Genomic DNA, 22912 nt, shown 5'->3' on the forward strand with positions numbered 1-22912 from the left:
CCTGACTTCGTTTTGCCTAACTGGGAACTTGTTCAGAAAAGTGGTAAGAATTCTTTGAAAATGTTGTAAGGTAGACAAAACCCCCACAATTTCCTGAGAAAAAGATTACAGTGAGGCATACAATGCAGCAACCAAAGCCAGGGAGAAAAAGTTGAAAAGAGGATTTTTTTTTTTTTTGGACAATATGGCATGTATAGCATTCATGCACACCGGGAATTTAAAAAGCCATGCACATGCCCTGAAAAGACCTAATAAGACCTTATGCTTTCATCTCTGGCAGGATTGTAGGGTAAGTGCAAGTAAGAAGTTAAAGGTAATGCAGAAATGAAAATGGTCTGGCAAAGTGTTGAAGGAGTACCCCAGCAACAGCCAGTCTACAAAAACTACAAGAGGTCTGGGGATGTATTTTCCCATTTTTTTCTTCCTTTTTTTCTTTCTGTTTCTTCTTTTCCTTAATTTTTTTTTCTTGTTCATTATCTAATTTTTTCCCCTTATTTTGTCATCTGGCATTCAGGTTAACCTCTGTCAAGACTAGGTAGTCATAAGCTAAAGGAATGGTGTTCTCAGAGACCACACGTGACAAAGAATATATACTTTACAAGATTAGATCCAAACTTCACTAAACAAATAGTTACAGTATACAGCAAACAATAAAAGTGAAGTGGAGGAAGAATCTAATTTCCAAAGTTACCCCATTATATTAAAAATGTCCACTTTTCAACTAAAAAAAAAATAAAGCATGGAAAAAATAAGGAACTACAGTCCATTAACAGAAAAAATTAACAGAAACTGTCCCTGAGGAAGCACAGCCATTGGACTTATTAGATAAAGACTTTAAGTCAACTGTCTTAATAAATCAAAGGGCTAAAGGAAACCAGGAGTATGATACATAAACAAATAGAGAATATCGATAGATACAAATCATAAAAAGAAAGCAAACAGATTTTCTGAAAATAAGAAGTACAATAATTAAAATGAAAAAAACTAAAAAGAGGATTTTAATTGTAGATTTGAGCAAGAAGAAGAAAGAATCAATGAATATGAAGATAAATTAACAGAGCCTAAGAGAATTTTGGTACACAACCAAGCCTACCAATATACATATAATGGCAACCTCAGGTGGAGAATAAAGAAAGAAAGAGACAGAAAGAATGTTTTTAAATAATAGCCAAAAATTTACCAAGTTTGGTAAAATATGCAAATCCACACATTCAAGAAGTTCAGCAAACGCTAAGAGTATAAATGCAAAGAAATCCACACACAGATACATTATAATCAAATTGTCAAAAACCAAGGGCAAAGAGAGAATCTGGAAAGCAGCAAGAGGTAATCTGGAAGCAACTCATCATTCATACAAAGGATCTTCAATAAGATTAACAGCTGATTTCTCATCAAAAATCATGGAGACCACAAGGGAGTGAAATGACATTTTTAAAATGCTAAAAAGAACTGTCAACCAAGGATGCTATATCTGGCAGGATAACTTCAAAAATGAGAAGAAAATTTTAAGACAGTCTCAGAAAAACAAAATATGACAGAGTTCATCATTAGTAGAACTACCCTACAAGAAATGCTAAAGGGAGTCCTTTAGGATGAAATAAAATAACACTAGTCAGCAACTTGAAACAATATGAAGAAATACAGAGCTTTGGAAAGGTAACTACATAGTATTTGAAAAGTCAATATTATTATGTTTTTGATTTGTAACTCCTTTTTTAATTTATAATAGTATTTGAAAGACCAATGCATAAGACAATAATTATTACCTACACTAAAGGGCACATAAAATAAAAAAGATGTGACTTGTGAATAACAGCATATTGGGGTTGAGCTGTACAGGAACAGAACTTTTGCACACTATTAATTGTTAGTTGGTATCCATTCAAACTAGGTTGCTATAAGTTTAAGATTTCAATTGTAATTCCCATGGCAACCACTAAAAAAAAATCTTAAAAACACATTCAAAATGAGAAGAGAATCAAAACAGTACAAAACATTAGAAAAAAAATTAAATATAAAAGAAGTTAGTAATGGAGGAAATAAGGAACAAAAATCTTAAACAAACATAAAACAAATAGCAAAATGGCAGAAGGAATCCCTTTCCTATCAGCAATAACTATAAATGTAAATGAATTAACCCACCAATCAAAAGTCGGAGATTGGCAAAATAGATTAAAAAAAAATACTATATGCTGTGACAAGAGATTCACTTTACATCCAAAGACACAAATAGGTTTAATGTAAAAGTACTGGAAGAAGATATTCCACGCAAGTAGTAGCCAAAAGAAAGTCAAAATGGTTATCTTAATATCAGACAAAATAAACTTCAAGGCAAAAATTGTTACAAAGGACAGGAAGGATGAGACACAGGTAGATGATAGATAGATAAAAGTGTCAAAACATCAGGAAGATATAAAAATTATAAACATATATGCATCTAACAACAGATACCCAAAATATATAAAGCAAACATTGACAGAATTGAGGGAGAAGTAAACAGTCCTACAGTAATAGTTGGAGATTTCAAAACCCATTTCCAACAATAAATAAAACCTCTAGACATGTGGTCAAAAAGGAAATAAGAGGCCTTGAACATTATAATCAAACTAAACCTAACAGCCATCCATAGATCATTCCACTATCAACAGCAGAATAAACATTCTCTTCAAGTGCATTTAGAACACCTCCAAAATATACCATATCAGACCCAAATTAAATTTCAATAGCTTATAAAGATTGAAACATACAAAGTATCTTCTCCAACTACAATGGAATAAACTAAAGATCTATAACAGGAAGAAAGCTAAAATTATTCACAAATACATGAAAATTAAACATCATAATTTTAACCAATAGGTCAAAGAAGAAATCACAAGGGAAACTTAGAAAATATCTTCAGACAAATAAAAATGAAAATACAACATACTGAAATTTTTTAGATGCAGTGAAACTTGTGCTTAGGTGGAAATTTGTAGCTGAAAATATATATATTAAAAAAGAAGAAAAATATCAAATCAAAAGGAACCAGAAATAAAATTGCAAACTAATCCCACAGCAAGCAGATAAAGGGCATAATAAAGAACACTGCATGGATAATTAAAATGGAGAATAGAAAAACAACAAAGTCAATGAAATCGAAATTTAGTTCTTTGATACATCAACAAGATTGGCAAACCACTAGTTAGACTGACTGAGAAAGAAAAAGACTAATAAATAAATGAAATCAGAAATGAAAATAAAGACATTACTACCAACCTTAGAGAAATAAAAGTGATTTTTAAAAAAAGACTAATAAATAAATGAAATCAGAAATGAAAATAAGGACATTACTACCAACCTTGGAGAAATAAAAATGATAAGAAAATACTATAAACAATTGTGCACCAACAAGTTGGATAACCTAGATGAAATGAACAAATTTCTTGAAACATACAAACTACAAAAATTCACTAAAAAAGAAACAGATTATCTCTACAGATCTATAACAAGCAGAGATCGAATCAGTATGAAAATCCTCCCAACAAAGAACAGTTCAGTACCATTGCGTTTCACTGGTGAATTCTACCAAACATTTAAAGAACAATTAACACCAATCCTTCTCAGCCTCTTTCAAGAAATCAAAGAGGAGTAAAGACTTCCTAACTCATTCTGTAAGACTAGGATTACACTATACAAAATAAAAACTATAGACTAATACTGCTATGACTATAGATGCAAAAAATGCTCAAATGAAATATCATCAAACGAGACCGACAGTATATTAAAAGGATTATACACCATGACCAAGTGTGAATATCCCAGGAATGTATCGGCAGTTCAACATAAGGAAATCAATAAATGCAGTGTTTTTAATAGTAGGAAGGAATATGACCCCACATGATCATCTCAGTTGATGTAGAAAAAGCATTTGACAAAATCTAATATCCTTTCTTGACAAAAAAACCAAAAACAAAAACAAAAACCAGTCAGAAAACTAGGAATAAAAAGGAACTTTCACAAAATGATAATGAGTATTTATGAAAAAATCTACAGCAAGCATCACAACTGCTATTACAACATTGTACTAGAAGTTCTAGCCAAAGCAATTATGCAAGAAAAATAAAAGGCATATGAATTAGAAAAGAAACAGTAAAGCTATGTCTGTTTGCAGATGACACAATCTAACATGTATAGAAAATCTTGAAGAACTCACAAAAATAATTACTGAGAAAGCAAACAACTGAATTCAACAAATAAGATCATATATATAAAAATCAAATGTTTACCCCCCAGTAATAAGCAATCCAAGGAAGGTTTAAGAAATTAAATCCATTTACAATATCCAAAAAAACAAAATGCCTGGAAATAAATTTAACCAAGAAAGTGAAAGATTGCATAATAAAAACTATAACATATTTTAAAATATATTAAAGACAAACAAATAGAATGATATAAAATATCCACTGATTGAAAGTCTTAATATTATTAGATGGCAATATTACCTAAAGTAATCTACAATTTCAATGCAATCCCAAACAAAATTCCAATGGCCTTTTTTTTTACATAACTTGAAAAGCCAATTCTCAAATTCACATGGAATGGTAAAGAGCCTTCAATAACTAAAACAATAGTAGAAAAGAAAAACACAATTGCAGGACTCACACTTCCTAATTTCAAAACAGAGTAATCAAAAAACAGTGTGGTAGTCACATAGGATAGACATATGGACCAATGAAATAGAACTGAGAGTACAGAATTAAACCCAAACATCTATGGCCAATTTTTCAGTAAAGGTGCCAAGATTATTTAATGTGGAGAGGACAGTATCTTCAACAAATGGTACTGGGATAACTGGATGCGAAAGAATTAAGTTGTACCCTACTTCACTCCATATATAAACTTTAATTGCAAATGGATAAATAACCTAAATATAAGAACTAAAACCATAAAACTCTTAGAAGAAATCATAAGAGTATATCTTCATGACCTTGGATTTGGCAATGGATTCTTAACTATAACACCAAAGGCAAGCAACAAAAGAAAAAAAAAAATAGATAAATTGGACTAGAATTTACAATTGAACTACAATGACTCAGCAATTCCATTACTAAGTGTATATTCAAAGAGAAAGAAAACTTACTTTCACACAGAAACTCATACACTACTGTTTATGGAGGCATTATTTATAATAGCAAAAGTGTAGTAACTACCCAAATGTCCATCAATAGATGAATGAATAAACAAGTTTTGGTATACACTGGGATATTCAGCTATAAGAAATAAAAATATTATAACTGAAAGAAGCCATACACAAAGAGTATGATCCCATTTATGTGAAATATCCAGATTGGCAAATCCGTAGAAACAGAGAGCAGACTGGCAGTTGCTGGGAGCTGAGGGAGGTAGGAGAAAATGCAGAATAACTGTTTAATGGGTCTAGGTTTCCTCTGGACGTGATGAAATATTTTGGAACTTGATAGAGGTGGTGTGGTTGCACAACATTGTGAATGTACTAAATGCCATTAAATTGTTCATTTTATAAAGACTGATTTGATGACAGTGACCAGCATATAGTAAGTTTTTATTATCACTGTGATATATATTCTGCAGACCAAAAGTCATTACCCAGATCTGTGGAAACTCATATACTCCATTTGATCTTGTGGAAAGGGATTCCACTGGACATTACAGAAGCTGAGACCTGGGCCTACTCGGCCAACCATCAACACTAGAGTTATAAACATGACCTTTCTTAAACAGCTAGAAAAGGAAATGAAATGTGCAGATAAACTAGAAATGTCAGTAAGTGGGATCTAGAAAATAAACTTCTGCTGGACACACACAAAGAAGATAAAAGGTTAAGATGAGCTGTGGACAAAACATAACAAGTCTAAATATGAGAAAGGTTCATTGGGAAGAAGCACGCATTCCTTTCTACTAAGCCTTTTCCCCATTCTCCCTATCGTCACTAGATTAGCTATTGGCTCCCTTTTTGGTATCTAGGTCACAAATCCTCCTGGTTTGACCATTCTAACAAAAATGGTCTGAGAACCTTATCAGGTAGTTAAATTACCCTGTGCATCCTTTCCACCTACTGGAGTGACATGCTTTACAGAAACAAATAGCTGGTATTTAGGGAAAATGAGGGAAATGCTAACAGCTCCATTTTTTGAGGTTTGAGGTTTTATTCTTAAGCAACAATCATTCAGTTAGGAGTGAAATTTTAATTCAGCAAAGCCATATGGATCATCTATTATGTGTCCAAATCCATGCTAGATTTCAAGATAGAGGCCAGGACCTGAGAAAGGATGTACAAAGCCATGACAGCATGCTCTAATGGGAAAAACAGAGAGAGAGAAGAAAAGGGGTCATAGTCTCAGTTTCCTTGTGTCACGGGGGAACACTGATAACCCTGACAGTGTAGAGGGCTGCAGCGAGGGTATGATTAAGAATTAGAATAAAAAGTGTCTCAAAAACTTTATAGGGCAATCTAAGGATGGCAAATATCAGAGGCAGTGATCCTAACACTCGATCTTACCAAACCTGGATGTGACCTCAGAACACTTAACAGTCCTCAGAGGGCCACCGTGAACAGATCAGCCTTGGCACGTGAATACATAAATAGAGAGTATAAATGAGAGAGATTATTATCACTGAAAACTGAACATGTGAATTCAATTTCCCAAGTCTCCTCAGCATCACAGAGCCCCTGCCAACTATGAAAGCTGTCTCAGCCCCATTTTTCAGATCTTAGTTCAGCAGCTTCTGTCCTGTCCAAGAGATAGTTTTCTTTTGTTGCTTCCCCAAATTGAAGATGTCTGCTAGAAATTAAATAATAATTAGTAGAATCTATTGAGTATGGCCATAAGCCATGCCCATGCTAACAGTTGACATACCTTGTACCCAATGTAGAGACAAACTATAAAATGTGACTTTCAAAGCTGGTATTTCTGAAACACTTTTCTAAAAGAAATGATGCTTAATTATAGCCATAACTAACAGTAAATGAGAACTTTTAGATCTTGCAACTGGATTTGATAACCATGATAATTCATTTGCTCTTTCCAACAACCACTTGAGGCTGGTGGGGCAGCTGTTAATATCCCCAGGAGAGATGATAAAATTCACCCAAGTTCTTGTTACAAATAGCAGCGCAGGGTCTCAAACCTCTTCCCAGACTCCCAACACAGTAAACTTGACTTCCAGATGCAAAGAAAATGGAGCAATGATCCTGCAATTTAGTAAGTTACTCCCTGAGCCGTGTTTCTAAGATCTCCTTGCCCTTAGGTTTCATATGTGAACTCTGAAAAGAATCTTTTGCAGATACTTATTTATAGTCTCTTGATCTAATGCAAAAATGTCCAAGCACTACACAAAATTAAAATCAGCCAATGCAAAATTTCCAAGAGCCATAACTTGGGGGAAAAAACTCATCTGCAAGGCAATATAAACTAGTGGGTAAAAGCCTGGATTAAAGCCTAGGTGTGAAGCCTGATAGCTGCACTTTTGATCTTGAGCAGGTTTTTAATCATTTTGCTCTAGGCTATGAAAGGGGGATAATGGTATTAACTAGTTCAAAGGGACATTGAGAGAACTGAATGAATTAAGATCAGTAAGTAAAGCGTGCAGGACAGGACCTGGAATACAATACGTGCTCAATAAATGAAAATTATGTTGAACCGAGTATCTACTATTTTGTAAACTGTACCCAGAAGTAAATTAATCTACTTGAGAAGTTGCATTAACATCTTTTAAGTCCTCAGAGTGATATTCAGTCCACTGTTTATTCCTGAGTACTTTATTATTTCCTATATCTGTAAAACAACACCTGTCACTTAAAAGTAGACTAAATTGTTATAAAGCATTGTTCCCCTTTGAAACTGACCCTTTGCTTCCATATTTCACTCTGCTTTTGCCTCAAACCTGAAATGGTCTTTGCGTCTTAAAATGAACAGTTTCGCCATTTGAAGGGAAGAAATTTATCATAGCTGCAAAGATAAGTTGAATGTTTCAAAGAATCATGCTTGGCATCTTTTAGAATAAGACACATTTAAGTCAAAGAGATGGTTTCGTGTGAGATCAGAGGCAGATCCAAAGTTTTGGGCCATGGCAGGGAAAAAGTCTCTACAGCCATTTCCCAAAATCTCAAGAGCACCCACCACCTTATCTGCAAACTCATCTGCATGAATCTTGTCAGTATCTAATGCACTCACATATCTACTGCGTGCCTGCCTTTCTTGACAGATGCATAGAAATTGTTCTCTGTTCAAGTTCACTGATCAGTTAGTTGTTTGCAACCCGCAGTTCTAAAGATAAGGCAGTGAAAACCACATTTCATGTTTTATGTGTTATATTTGGTGACTGAGGTTTGCCCTGAAGAACCCTACATTTAACCTGGAAATTTTGTGAATAGAATCATTTCTTTTCTTCTTTCATTCTAGAAGTCACTGCCACTAGAAATAGGACCAAATTGAGAAAGGAGTATAACAGATTTTTAACTTTAACATAAGAAATTCGATACAGAAATTCTACATTTATAGGATATAGAATATCTAGATAAATTGTAAAAATTGTTAATCCTTTCATTTAAACTTTTATTATATTAGTAAGTACTCAACATTGAAAAAAGGCAGAAAATAGAGAAAAATATTTAAAAAGAAATGAAAAGGTGCCCATAATCTGTGTTCTGTAGAAAGTACAAGATGACTCTGATACACAGAGTTGAGACCGTTGCTGCTGGTGATTATGAATACCAAGAATACGATGTTATTAATAGGTCAGTAGACTCTTGCGGCAAATTGTATTTCTCAGAAATGTATCTCCCAGTCCTCATATTCTTCTTACAATGACTTTGACGCTCCTCCCATGGAGAGGTAGGTGTCTATGTTCCCTCCTCTTAAGTCTAGATGGATTTGTGACTAATGGAAATAATGTAAGTAAGTGACTACTGAGGACAAGTTATAAAAACGTGATGCACTTCTCCTTGCTTCTCTTGAGATGCTCACACTTAGAACCCACCACACCATGAGGAAGCCCATGAAGAGGTGAACTCGGAGAAGAACAGAGGTCTCCAGCACACAGCCCTGTCCAAGCTCTCAGCAGAAGTCAGCATCAACTGTGTGAGTCAACCGGCTTCAAAGTAGATCCTCCAATCCCCAGTCAACCACCCCAGCTGATGCCACGTGGAGACAGATGATCAAAATATGCCTGAACAAAATAAATTACTGTTTTCATTTTAAGGGCACTAGGTTTTGGTGTGGTTTGTTATGAGGCAACAGATAACGACTTAAACTAATAGTAAGAGCTACTATAACTGACATGGTAAGACTTTATTATGGGGCAACACTGTAAGAGGTTTTAAAGATTATATCTCAGTTAAATCTCACAATAACCCTTATGGCATAGAGAGTATTATCATTCCCAATTTATATATAAGAATATTCAAAAACACATCACAGGTTAAGCAATTCATCTGCAAATTAACTCAGCTAGCAAGTAGCAGAACTGAGCTATGAACCAGCAGGTCTGGCTACAAAGCCAATGCCTTTAACCACAACACTGAGCTATGGAAGAAATTTCCACTTAATTAAAATCCAAGACTTGTTCCTAAAGTACGGCTGAGTCAGTATCTGCTTCCCTGGGCCCTGCTCAGCCACATTCTTCTCTTCCTAATGAAAGAAACACAACCAGATGGACTACTCTCCTTCCTCCCCAACACAGATCAGAGACTTCACTGTCATTAAAGGGCCTTCTCCAACCCTAGAAATCGTATAGCTGAAGTGAAAAATAGCCAATCTTAACCAAAAAAAAATTTAATACAATTTTAATGTTGAAAACAATACATATTGTAAAAAAAAAAAAAATTGGAAAGCTTAGATAAGTATAAATTAAAAAAAAGATTACTAACAATACTCAGAGATACCACTGTTAACATTTTGATATACTTCCTTCCTGTCTTTTTTTTCCTATTTCTATTTTGTTTTTAATATCATTGAATCAAAAGGTATTAAGAGTTTTATATCCTGATTTTCTCACAATTATATAATCAGCTTATTCCTGTGTCATTCATAAAAACCTCTAAACACATTTTTAAATGGTTACAAAAGGATCATCTCCATAGATGTAGCAAAACTGACATTTTATTGATGGACATCTGGTTGCTTCTATTTTCTTTTCTCATGAATAATTCTGCAATGAATATCTTTCTTTAGGATAGCTTCCTAGAGCAGAAACTACTGTGTTAAAAATGCATGGAGTGCTAAGGTCCTTGATATATATATTTCCAGAAAGGTACCATGTTAAGCTCCTGGTCTCAGAGTTACATCTCACTCTTTCCCACATTAGCTATCATTTAAAACAGTATTTTGTACTTTGATGGGTTGCCAGTGTTATCTTTTATTTTAATTTTTGTTTTATTGATTACATGTATAGGGGATTCAACATGATCTCATGTAAGAGAACATAGTAATTAATATAATACACTCTAAAATAACACACTAATATAACAGCAGCTACTCCATACTAGGCACCAACTTTGCTCTGAGCATCTGTTTACATCATATATATATACATTTAATCTGCATAGCAACACTAAAAATTAAGTATTTTCTCTTCTGAACCATAGGTCAAGAAGCTGAGGTTCAGACAGATCGAGTTACTAGCTTAAGCCACAGAGGGTTCCCATGCTGGGAACCCAAAGCCAGGTCTGTCTGACACAAAAACTTATGCTCTTTTTATTATTTTATAGTACCCATTGGGCTAATGGGTGACTGCAGTAGATGAGTAATAAAAATTATAGATAATTCAAGTTAATTATCTTTACTTTAATACACAGATGTATATGGGAACAGCACTGTTTTCCAAATCATATTTTCCCATGGACAATGAAATAAATGTTCTAATTTCTGACACATGGCTATATGGCAAGGGAATTTATGAAATAAAAATTACTGTTTGGAAGGGAGGGTATAGCTCAGTGGCAGAGTATGTAATTAGTATCCACGAGGTCCTGGGTTCAATCCCCAGTACCTCCATTAAAAATAAATAAATAAACCTAAATACTACCCCCTAAAACAAATTTTAAAAAAATTACTCTTCATAAACAGCAACATTTCACAAACTTTTGGTTTCAGAACTTCTTAAAAATTATTGAGTAACCCAAAGAACTTTTATTTATGTGGGCTATATTTCTCAATGTTTTAATATTCTATAAATTAAAATAGAGATGTTTAAAATATTTATAAATTCACTTTAAAATAAACAATACACATTTACATAAAAAGCATATTTTGTGGAAAAATCTATTTTTCAAACAAACTTATTCAGAAGAATTGCATTATTTCACAATTCTGCAAATCACTTTACTGTCTGATGTAAGAGGAGACAATTTGGTTTCTACCTCTGCTTTGGTATTTTCAATTTTCTGTGATATCACAGGTCATGTAGCCTCTGTAAGATTCTACTTTACATGTACTAAAGAGTGACAGTGAAAAAGACAAATAACATTTTAAAATCATCATCAAAGCAGTTTTGATCTTCCAGAACCTATGGAAGAGTCCTCACATCACTTTAAAAACTGCTAGTATACACTATACAAAAGGTATAACCACTTAAAGTTCAATAAGAATATTTAGAATAATATTTGTATGACCTTGATGTAGGAAATGATTTTTTGAAGTAGACACCAAAAGTACAAACTTTACATTATGGAACATTTTTTTAATTAAAAGTAAAAACAAAACAAACAAACAAAAAAAAAGCCATACATTGGCACAGGGAGCTTCCAATACAAGTTTATGGACAAATATTATTCAGAATCTATTTTAAAACTGCTACAAATCAATAAGAAAAATACCAATGACTCAGGTGAATACAAAGAACATAAATAAGGCATTGCACAAGAGAGAACACGCAAAAGGACTATAAATGTCTGAAAAATGCCAAGGAATACAACAAAGAGTACCATTTTGTGCTCATTACACTGGCAACAACACCCAAAAGCCCTGACAATCAAGGACTCGTGTGCCCCTGATGGGAATGTAGCAGCTCCCTTAGGAAAAGAGCAGACATGCTCATCATCTGTCTCCCCTCCTTCCATCCTCACAGCACATTCTGCTCAGGTATCTCCTTCCTCCTGATAACATTCTTCAAGGGAAACTGGCCCCATCCCCAGCCAGTCATCATGGTCTTATCTAACCTTGTAAGTAATCGGTTTAGGCATTGACATGTGATTCAGTTTTAGCCAATAAGATATGAAAGAAAGCCAGGTGGAGGAAGTTTCTAGGAAAAGTTTGCTGCCCTTCAAAAGAAACACAGAGATACAATGACTTTGGCCACTGTTTTATCTGCCCTTGATTCCTGTCACCACGAGGACAGCAAGCCACTGAGTCAATGAATAAACCAAGCCAAGAGCACCCCTACCTCTGGACTTTTTGGTATGCAAGGTAATAAATTGCTTTGTTTAAGCCACTTTGAACTCTGTTCTCTGTTATTTGCAACTGAAAGCACCCTAACAAAGAGAAGACTTTTGCAATATCTAGTCATCTGACCTATACCTACAGTCATCCTCTAAGATTCAGAAATTCCATTTCTCGGTATACAAGCCAGAGAAGCTTGCCCCTAGAGGAGATATGTAAAAGAATGGTCCTGTAGTCTGATCTGTGCAGGGAATGAATTCAACTTTGCAGTTTATTAGTGAATAATTAACATTGAAATGAGTATTAATTGTTATTATATAACAGATGGGTAATTATTAATACAAATGTATTTTCAATCCCTTTCTCTGTCCTTTCTGGAATAAGGATGCCACTATTTCAAATTATGAGATCAAAGCCACCCACTACAAAGCAGCAAACTAGAATTCCAGGTCACTGACTGTGTGGAAGGCTGTGCTCACCCTGGCCTACCTATCTGGACTTTTTCACAATTACATATTGTTAGGTCACTCTTACTTTAAGGCTCATGGCTAACCTTAATTTGAATTAAACAGGTATGAAAGCATAGCCTGAAAACACACCACCAAAGTCATGACAGTGATGCTTCTAGGGAAGGAGACAGGTAAGTGGATGAGAGGGAGAAAATGAAGGATATTTCAACGTTATTATATCCTTATATTCTATTTTGAATTAAGAATCTAAAGCAATCAATCCTTAAAATAAATTAAATGTTAACCTTTTTTAATTCTAGGTGTGCATATTCTATATTGTTATTTTCTGTACTTCCCCGTGTTTAACTTCTCAAAAAAAATGGATGACATAGACAAAATTATCAAAAATGAAGGCAAAAAAAAAAAAGAGAGAGAGAAAGGGAGGAGAGAATGAAGTAAAAGAAAATGCTCTCTCCCCCAAAGAGAAAGAAACTGTGCCCCTTCTTTGTATACTAATTTAAATAGCATCGACCCAATTTATCTCCTATTAAAATGAAGATTAGCATCCAAAGTTATCAAGGGTGCAGGGATTGGGACAACATATCATTTCTGGAGGGCAATCTTGTAATTACAGCAAATTCATTAAAAAGGTGTCAGCTCTATAAACCATCAATTTTATCTCAAAGAAGTTATCTTAATAAATTTTATTGAGCACGAAGATTTAGTTAGAAGCGTTTTCCTCATAATTTTTATTATAATCTTGAAAAACTGAAAAGCACACAAATGCCCAGAAAGATAGGCTATCTGTGCAAACAATGGCATACCATACTCCTGCTATTAGTGATGAGTTCCAGGTGTATTTGATAATGCGGAGACAAGTTCATAATTTTCTTAAGTGAAAAAAGTTATCATAATAAGTACAGTAATAAGTACAAAAGCAGTAAGTACAGTACACGTTTTCCTAATTTTATGTGTTTGTATATAGGCATAAGTTGTAAAAACCTGAAAGATTTTATACCACCCACTGTTGACACTGAATACTGAGAATTCACTTTATTTTTATTTTCCTCTTATTATTATCATTACTTTCTAACTTTCTACAGGTTTAAAGTGAATTGTAACAGTTGACTGCAACACATCTGATGAAAATAGGCAACAGTGGTCAATTCACCTCTTATAATTAAAACATGCACAAATGGTTCCTAACAGCATAGTATTCTGAGTCATTCTGTCTCCTCTCAAACAACATTTATTTATTTTTAAATAAGACTGTAAGCATCCCATATTAGAGATATTGAGGGAAAAAATACAATAGGGGCATAATTCAACCAAATTCAATCTTTGAGACTAACAGGACAATTAGTGGTTTTCTTTAACTGATGAGTGAAGAAATTTGTTCACCTATTTACTAAGGAGGGCTGTTGTTCATAAAGGATACGCCAAAGGCAGGAATGAGGTTCAGAAGAGCCAAGTATTAGCAGAGACGCACGTTAGGATTCTGGCCCATCTCATGGTAGATGACACATTCTGAACCGGTGTTTTTTTTTTTTTTTTTTTTTGAATACTTTCTGAATACTGAATACTTTCTGAATATTTTCTTTTTCCTGAATACTTTCTTTCACTTACTTTCTGATACAAATTACAATGAGCCTTTAATGCCATAGTATTTTTATTCCATGTTCTAATACCTATACATTTGTTCCAGTTTCATATTTTGGGTGACTCTGTTGCATCCACTAATCTTACAGTGTTAGACTAGATGTTAATCTGGATACAAAGCAGAAGGCTCTGAAACTGCCCCGTATCGCTGACGGACACATAAGTGATCTAACTGCAACTGTGGCCGCATGCACAGCACACATCTCCATTTCATGGTCATGGTTAGGCTACTCTGGCTTTCTTGGCAAGTGTCAGCTTTCACCTTCCTAAAGCAGATGGTCTCCCTGCCATACAGAGAAGTCCCTTCTTAGTCAGGGGATTACATTCCTGGATGTAGGATAGATAATGACTTGGGAATCCTGTAGACTCTCCTGTAAACTTACAACTGGAAGCTTCTGGAAAGCCTCAACAGTCCTTCCTAGAAGGGCCTAAGAAGGGAAAGAGCAGAGCCAGGTCATACTCCTTTAAATCCCAAATTAGTCACTCGTCTCCATAGTAACTGGCAATGACTGCAAAATCCACCTGCTATGCTCTCCTCCACTCAGATTCACACAGCTTTGCTCTCTCAGCAGCTCTGGTTCTCTCCTTAGTATCTCTTCAAAAACTTTCCCTTCTGAGCTGCTATCAGTCTTACTTCAAATAAGGTTTTGTAGCCCAGAGGACACTGCCTAAACTGCTCCTGACCTTCTCACCCACAGGCGAAGGGCAGGTTAATTTTTCGTTTTTTGGGGTGGCTCAGGAGCCTGTATCCAGCTGTTAGGAGGTGGTTTTAACCCACATGTAATCTATGTGTTAGTGGAGAGAGCAACTTTAGAAGGCTGGTTAGTCTCTGCAAAACAGAGAATGAGTGAATGTAACCAGACTTACAGCACATACCTTAATACCACCCTTAGAGTCCCCAGAACAGGTTCCTGCATCTGCTATGCAATTATTACACACTAGCTCTGTGAGAATGGAGATGGTAATATTGCTTTGTTTCATCAAGAAGACAAGATATAAATATGACTTAAAACTTTCTTAAAACTAACAACAAGTTTATACTGTATAGCACAGGGAACTATATTCAATATCCTGTAGTAACCTATAATGAAAAAGAATATGAAAAAAATATGTGTGTATATGTCTATGTATGACTGAACTATTACGCTATACACTAGAAAGTGACACAACATTGTAAACTGACTCTACTTCAATAAAAAATTTTCTTAAAACTGTTTTCATTTAGTAAAGAAGACAGGATATAAATATGATATAAAAGTTCCTTAAAGTACTTAACATTTATACTAATTTATTTCTATATTTATAATATTTCTGCTTCCTATCAGAAACCTATGGCTACTTTCTGAAAGCCATGTCTACTTTCTATTAGAAAACTATACTGAAGGCACATAAGATGCAACATCATTTTATCTAACTTCTTTCAAATATAAGAAAGATTCGCTAGCAACAAACAATAACAGTAAGGCCGACAGCAATAATAATGATAATATTGATAACTTTAATTACAGTGCATGAAATACAGATAAAACTGTTAGCTGTTACTGCACTCGAAATTCTAGAAAGTAAAAATCAAGCAAATATAAAAAGATGTAAATCCTACTCAAGGAAGTTTAGTTATTTAAAAAAATGTTAACCTAGGATTTTTTGACATCTAACCTCTGTTATTTATATTTTACTTGTCCTTTCCTCTTCTTTTGTCAGCCAGTAAGCTTTGCTGTTTGTCAATAAGATGTGATCTGATAAGCTTATTTCTGACTTGCCCCTGGGAAAGGAGGGGAGGACAGAATTACATGTGAGCACTTGAGAGTGACAAGACTCTTCCCTGGGCCATTGAAGAAAGCAAAGAGGCGCTGCTTTGGAAGTGACTCAGATAGCTTCTGTATTGCTTCTATGTAAACATGAGAGTTAAACTACCAAAAAGCTTCCTCTCAAACAAAAGCTACTAATTTTTAAATGTAACGCTTTTAAAATCATTTTTCATTCTATCCTCATTTAAAAAAGCATATTAAGAATAAAAGCTCATTAAAACATAAATAAATTTTAGCAATGTTTGTGCACTTTCGATAATACTTGTCAAATCTACATCTTAATTTTTAAACACATATGAGACCTAGCAAAGTATTGGTATGAAACCTAGTCAAGTATTGGTCAATTTATGGCACTAATACTTTTTACATGTCACAAAAGGAATAAAAACTTAACTATTGAAAGAATTATAAGGTGCTTTTAAACTCCCCAAATTTAAGGTTAACAACTTAGATTATGAAATGGGTGAAGCAGAGGAGACTATAGACATAGTTTATCTATATTTGTCATGAATCATGGCCAGGAAATTTAAATAGATTTAAATTTCAAAGAAAATTTCCCATGACAATTTTTAACTTATTTTTATTTAGAATTGTATGGTACTGTAAAACATTCACTTAGTCCAAATCTAATCGATTGATAATACTTTACCCCATAAAAAAATCTTGCAGATAATCAATACCTGCCAGTTCTTAAGGGAAAAGAAATACTCATTGTAGAACATCTACTTCTCCTAGACAGTGCCAATGAGGGCAGTTTCCACAGCCATTTACAAACAGATACAATATAAAACAGTTTTTGATTCTACTTTAAACATGTTTCTTTCAACATGAAACATGTTTATGTACCTGAGTAATCTGGACTGCAGGGAAATAGCAGTCTTAAAAGAGGTAATCTCAATCACAAGGAGAATACAGAGCCGGTTTTGAAATAAGATAAATCCGACAAAAATTTCAGGAAATCTTCCTGTCCAAAAGTCTATTTATGTACCTAAAATTAGCACCAATACTCCAGAAATAGTGAAACAATAAGATGGTTTGCAAGTGATGACAGCTTTGGTTGAGTTTAACAGCAATAGCTAGCTAGCTATGTAGACAGAATCCCATGGCTTTGGGAAAATCCATCTAGTAAATACATATCTCAATAATCAGACATATATTGATCCATCCTTAATAACTGTGAGTCATTCCTCCAAAGGTATGCTTTATACTACTCATTTCCAAAAATAAGGAAATTAATGATTTGTAATTGTCTCAGAACAAGGCTTAGATACCATTATCTCAAGGTCTGAGCATCCAGGACAGTAAGCAGAAGCATTTCTCAAATTGTTTCATTCCCCAAGATAAACTGTTAGAACACACAGCTTATTTTAACATTAGTGGATTGTGCCTTTTGAACTGATCCTAGCCCTACTCATCACTATGAAGATAAAAGGCAACTATCTGCAAGTTTTAGCTTTGTCTTAGTAAGTGCTTTCTCAGATTCAACGAACTCATACAAGGCACCTCTTTACTGACATCTGAAACAGCAAAATGAGGTGGGTCCCATGCCTCCATCTTCATGTATGAGAGAACTGAGGCTCAGAGAACTGAAGTTCTTTTCCCAGGGCCACACACAAAATATCAGAAGGAGAATTCACTCCCTGCCTTCTCCAAGTTTGCTTTCTCCAAGGTCCATTTTAAAAGTCCCTTTTCACATTTTAAAACAGAGAGAGAAGGGATGACAGGGTATTGGGAAGTGAGAAGGGGTCAAGGACAGCCTACGTCAGCTGGAGTTGCATCTTGTATCATGCAGCGTACGCAAGGCCAGACATGGAAGCACTGAAGAGGGAAGAAATCAGGGACAGCAGGCTTTCGGTTTCACCCTAGCCAGATGCCTCAGCCCATCACTTGTGGCTAGGTACCAACTTGTTTGGAACCACAGTTCCTCTTTGCTTTCCTGGGAGGCCAAAGGGGTGCTTTTATCTCAGTTTTTTTTTTTTTTAATCATCTTTCTCTCATTCCCTAAAGTATAATAAGAATCTAACTTGGATGCCGGGGAAGACAAGGGTGTTCCAGAGGGTGGGCAGACAGGCAGGGAAATAACCATCTGATTTTGCTTTGATGTCTGTTTCAAGTCCTGTAATGACAGATCTCACTCTAGTGCAGTATGTTTTGGAAATACACTTAAAAGGGATAAGTGATTGTTTTTAGGTACATTTTAAGTGTTGACTAATAAAAGGCAAATATCAGAACAGAAGAACAGTTTAATATAGCATTTTTAAAGCCATTTAGTATTCTAAGGCATCTGTGACCTGCTAAAATCTAATTATTTCTCCAATACCCTTTGGAATTCTTCAGAAAGATGTGGTACAGTTTCTAACTGGTGCATTAAGCATCTGGCCTGACTTCACAGAATTACAGATAGCTGAATGTGCACTCTCTATATATTTTATTAACACCCCATAGGCTCATGTTAAGATGCAGTACTGATGTTGCCCTGACATGCATCACTACCTGTTGACAGGAAAAAAAAAAAAAAAAAAAAAAAAACTGGGCTAGACTTGACAAGGTCTACAAATAGAAAAATCTTTTAAAGATGTTTTGGCAATTTAAACAGAAACTTTGGCTTCAAAAAAAACAAAGAAAAGGAAAGAAAAAGAGCAGCTCCAAGTTTATAAATTTATAAAACATGCCCAAGTTTCAGCATGCCGAATGCTCTAAAAATGAGCTAATCTCCAGCATCTATTCCTTCGTTCTCAAACTAACAGTGTCCAGCTTTCCTCTGGATCATACCCTGTCCTCCATTCTCAGCCGTGTGTTTGAGTGGGGCTGACGCTACCTACAGCTCTTACAGGGGGCTTAAGCTCACCAACACACCTACCATCTTCCTCTAAGAGCTTCAGGAATGAGTGTACGATCAAGTTTAAACAAATGAGGAAGAGTGAGTCACACATTTGTGCATGTGTAGGAGCTTCTGGAGGTGACCTCTCTTCCTTTGAACACCGCAGTAAGGAAATGTGAAATGTGGAACTGTCGCTGCCTAAGAGGAAAGCCTGGAGCTGCCAAGGATCCACGGTATATGGACCAAGGAGGCTGCCAATACTGAAAAAGTGAGAGCAGAGAGAAATTATATTCTTGGTGACATATTTTAAGCCACTGTATCAAGCTTCACCTGAAGTCAGACCATATATTTTAATTTCTCAGTTACATGAACCAATAGATTCCAATTATTAATTAAATAGTAAAGCTTGAACTTTTAATCACTTGCAATGAAAAAATTCAACTGATAAGCCCAAGGCATTTAATATACCAAAAGCCAGAGCTGATTTTGTTTGTTTGTTTTTCAAACAACTTTGAAGAAGACTTTATTCTCATGAAGAATGGTGAGAAGAAAAATCATCAAGAATGTTTCTAAGACCTACAAGACCTTTAACACATTCTAAGAACAAATGTCAAATATCATAGAGGGAGGTGGTCTGAGGATCATCTAGTCCTAGCCAGCTTCTTTTACAGGGAAGTTTAATGAATTTGCGTGAATTTGTGTGAATGAATGAATGAATGAATGAGCACATGAGACAGCTGAAGTCTAGACAGGTTGGAAGGCCTGAATTAAATTTTCCATTTCAGCTGGGAGTTGTTTATAAAAGAGGTTTGGTGGTGGTGGTTGTTTTCACTTGGATACATAAGTAAATAGCAGAGCCTAGGAAAACCTGATTTTAGTCTCCTCTGTTCACCATCAGGGAACATCTATGCCCTCTCACAAAAACAGAAAAACACAAAGGTTCTTTGATATGATAGTTTAGGTGGCCCTAGAGTTTTAAAACTGGAATATGCTATTGGAGTTCATTTTCAAGCCAGCTGTTTACACTGAGAAGTACATTTTCTCATTTCAGTGTATAGCATCAGATTCACAGGCTAGCCTACCAAACAGCACAAAATGCAAACCTACAGCAAGTGCCTTTTCAACCCAAAATGTCTGCTAGAACTCAACTTAAGCTCTAAATCCTGGGAACATGGGACCATGAAATGCATAAAGACAACAGAAAAAATATCAACAAGAAAATATCCTATTTGTCCATCTACTCCCCCATTTCCTGGCTATGGAATTACTTCAAAGGGAGATTTTTGAAGAGTGTGAAAAAATCTGTCATCGGTCCTCTCTAACCTCCCTTTGTGCTATTTTTTTTTTTACCACTTCTTAATGTGCCCTTTTCCAGGTGCTCAGATGCCCTCATCTTAATAGTGACAGTTACAATTAATTTGGCAATTACTATGAGTCAGGCACTGAGCTAACGATTTCAGAAAGATTTAGTAATTTGTCTATAATCATGTGGCAAAGCCAAGATGAAGCCCAGGTATGCCAGACAATGAAGAGCATGCTCTTAACATTTAAGACTAGAGGGGATACTCCACTCTGGGCTGAGTTCCCCTTGCTGTAAAATCAGCCCCGCCCTTTCTATCACAGACTTTTAAAGGGCTTCTCCCAGAAAACTGCCTGCCTTCCACCCCTCCAACTAGGACAGCCATCCCCGTATTGTAGTTAATCTCCCTTAGTGAACAAAGGAGGAAAGAAATCTAAATTAACTCAGGGTAACTCAATCTTTCCAGATGTGGTACATATTACTCAAGAGGAGTGTATATTATTATAAATTCACCTCCAACTGGTAAAATCTCAGACAGCTGATAAGAGCAAAAAGTTAAAACAACAAACCAACAAACCAAATGGAAGCAGCCAAAGAGTATATATTTTTGGACAGGGCAGGATGATGGCAGCTACCCTAACAATTTGCCTCTAAAGTTAGTGCCTCTAATACAGATGACATTTTCACAGTCTCTTGCCTTCTTCTACATTTTAATCCACATCCTAAAAAAGAAAAAGAAAGGAAGAAAGAAAGAAGGAAAGAAGGAAAGAAAGGAAGGAGGAAAGGAAGGAAGGAGGAAAGGAAGGAAGGAAGGAAGGAAGGAAGGAAGGAAGGAAGGAAGGAAGGAAGGAAGGAAGAAAGAAAGAAAGAAAGGAAGGAAGGAAGGAAGGAAGGAAGGAAGGAAGGAAGGAAGGAAGGAAGGAAAAAGAAAGGCAACAATACAGAATTGGCATTTGCTACATTCATGCTGCCTTTTTTGCCATATGGTGAGACCACAGCCCAGAGCAGATAATATGAAGTTATACAATAAATGGCAGGCCAGAGAACGGAAACCTCAGAACTCCTAACTCCCAGGCCAATACACCTTTTTGATAACCAAAATTGTCCATTTATCTTTCTTCTCTGCTTAAGGTCTGCCTGAATGGAGACAAAACTGATTAAATATGGATATAAGCCCATAGGAATTTGGCCAGGCAAAAGTCCTTCTAAATGTAATCAACTCCCAATTGAAAATAGCTTCTAGAAAGAATTATTTCATAAAATAATTTAATCCATGTGTTTATTTTGTAGTAACAGAAAATAATCCAACCTTTACTGAGAGATTATCTGTTATCCCCACCTTCCTTTCCTCCAAAAATTCAGCAGCTGCATCTCAGTCCAACTTCTGCTACCTAACATTTCTAAGAAACTGGCTTTTCAACAGACATTAGAATTCTAAAATTCCTGTATTTAATGGGTCTGCCTTAGGGGCCAGTACAACTGCAATCATAGAACAATAGAGGTCAATATACTGCTTATCAAGGGTTCACCTTCTACTTGGATATCACTCATTCTTGGAGAGGAACTCGGAAGGTCAAGCTGCTATCAAAGAAGCATGTAAATAGATAAACTAAATGAAGCTAATGAAGAGACCATAATCAAATCCTCCTGGGAAAGACAATTAGATGGCTTCCTTCAGAAACAAACACTCATAGAAACTTTAAAAAGCACATAGGAGAATGTTGTGAACCTTAAGAATAAAACAAATAATATTAGTTCAAGGAAATTGCCCTCCAGGTAAATATAAAAGTAGAATTCTTCCTAGCAACATAAAAAAGTGAAACACACTTAATGGCAAACTTATGAGCCCAAAGCAATTGGTGACCAAATAGCAGAAACCAGTCTTTTAAAATCATAATTGAAAATAAAAGTCGATAATTCTCCTAATTAGACATAGACATTTATAGTACGTCTTGCATTGTCCAGTATTTATTCATGTACCTAAATTAAAGCAATTTAAACACAAGCAAAACTACCTGTGAAAGGTTTCTTTCTTCCTAAGATGTTTGTATCTTAATTCATGTTCAGAGCAGCAAAAACATATCAGGAAGGAAAATATTCTATTTAATTTTCAAAATCTTTTTATTTTAGGGAGGTTCCCCTATATATGAAAAATCTAATACCTACTAGATTCTAAAGAAGGACACATAATTGGAGGCTATGAAAATAATTTCATTTATATATATATATATATATATATATATATATATATATATATATATATATATATATAAAACAATAACTTACTCATTACCTCCAGGAAAAAGAACTGGTTACTTCTCTTTTTACCACCTTTTTGCATTCCTGTTCTCCTTCTTAAATAATCAGTTATTTATTTGAAGTTGCTTTCTATTCATTTGTCAAATAAACAGTCACTGTTGGGATTACCAGCCTTCACAATTATAACATTGTAACGAGTCAAAAATGAAAATAATATGATT

General features: G+C 35.0%; 1 protein-coding gene across 3 annotated transcripts in view; it reads right to left on the reverse strand.

Annotated features, from left to right (window-relative positions):
• Positions 1–22912, reverse strand: part of MACROD2 (mono-ADP ribosylhydrolase 2) — a 1866240-nt gene that overhangs the window by 1530745 nt on the left and 312583 nt on the right. The window lies entirely within an intron of this gene.

Source organism: Camelus ferus, chromosome 19, assembly GCF_009834535.1.
Source record: "Camelus ferus isolate YT-003-E chromosome 19, BCGSAC_Cfer_1.0, whole genome shotgun sequence".
Taxonomy (NCBI): Eukaryota; Metazoa; Chordata; class Mammalia; order Artiodactyla; family Camelidae; genus Camelus; species Camelus ferus.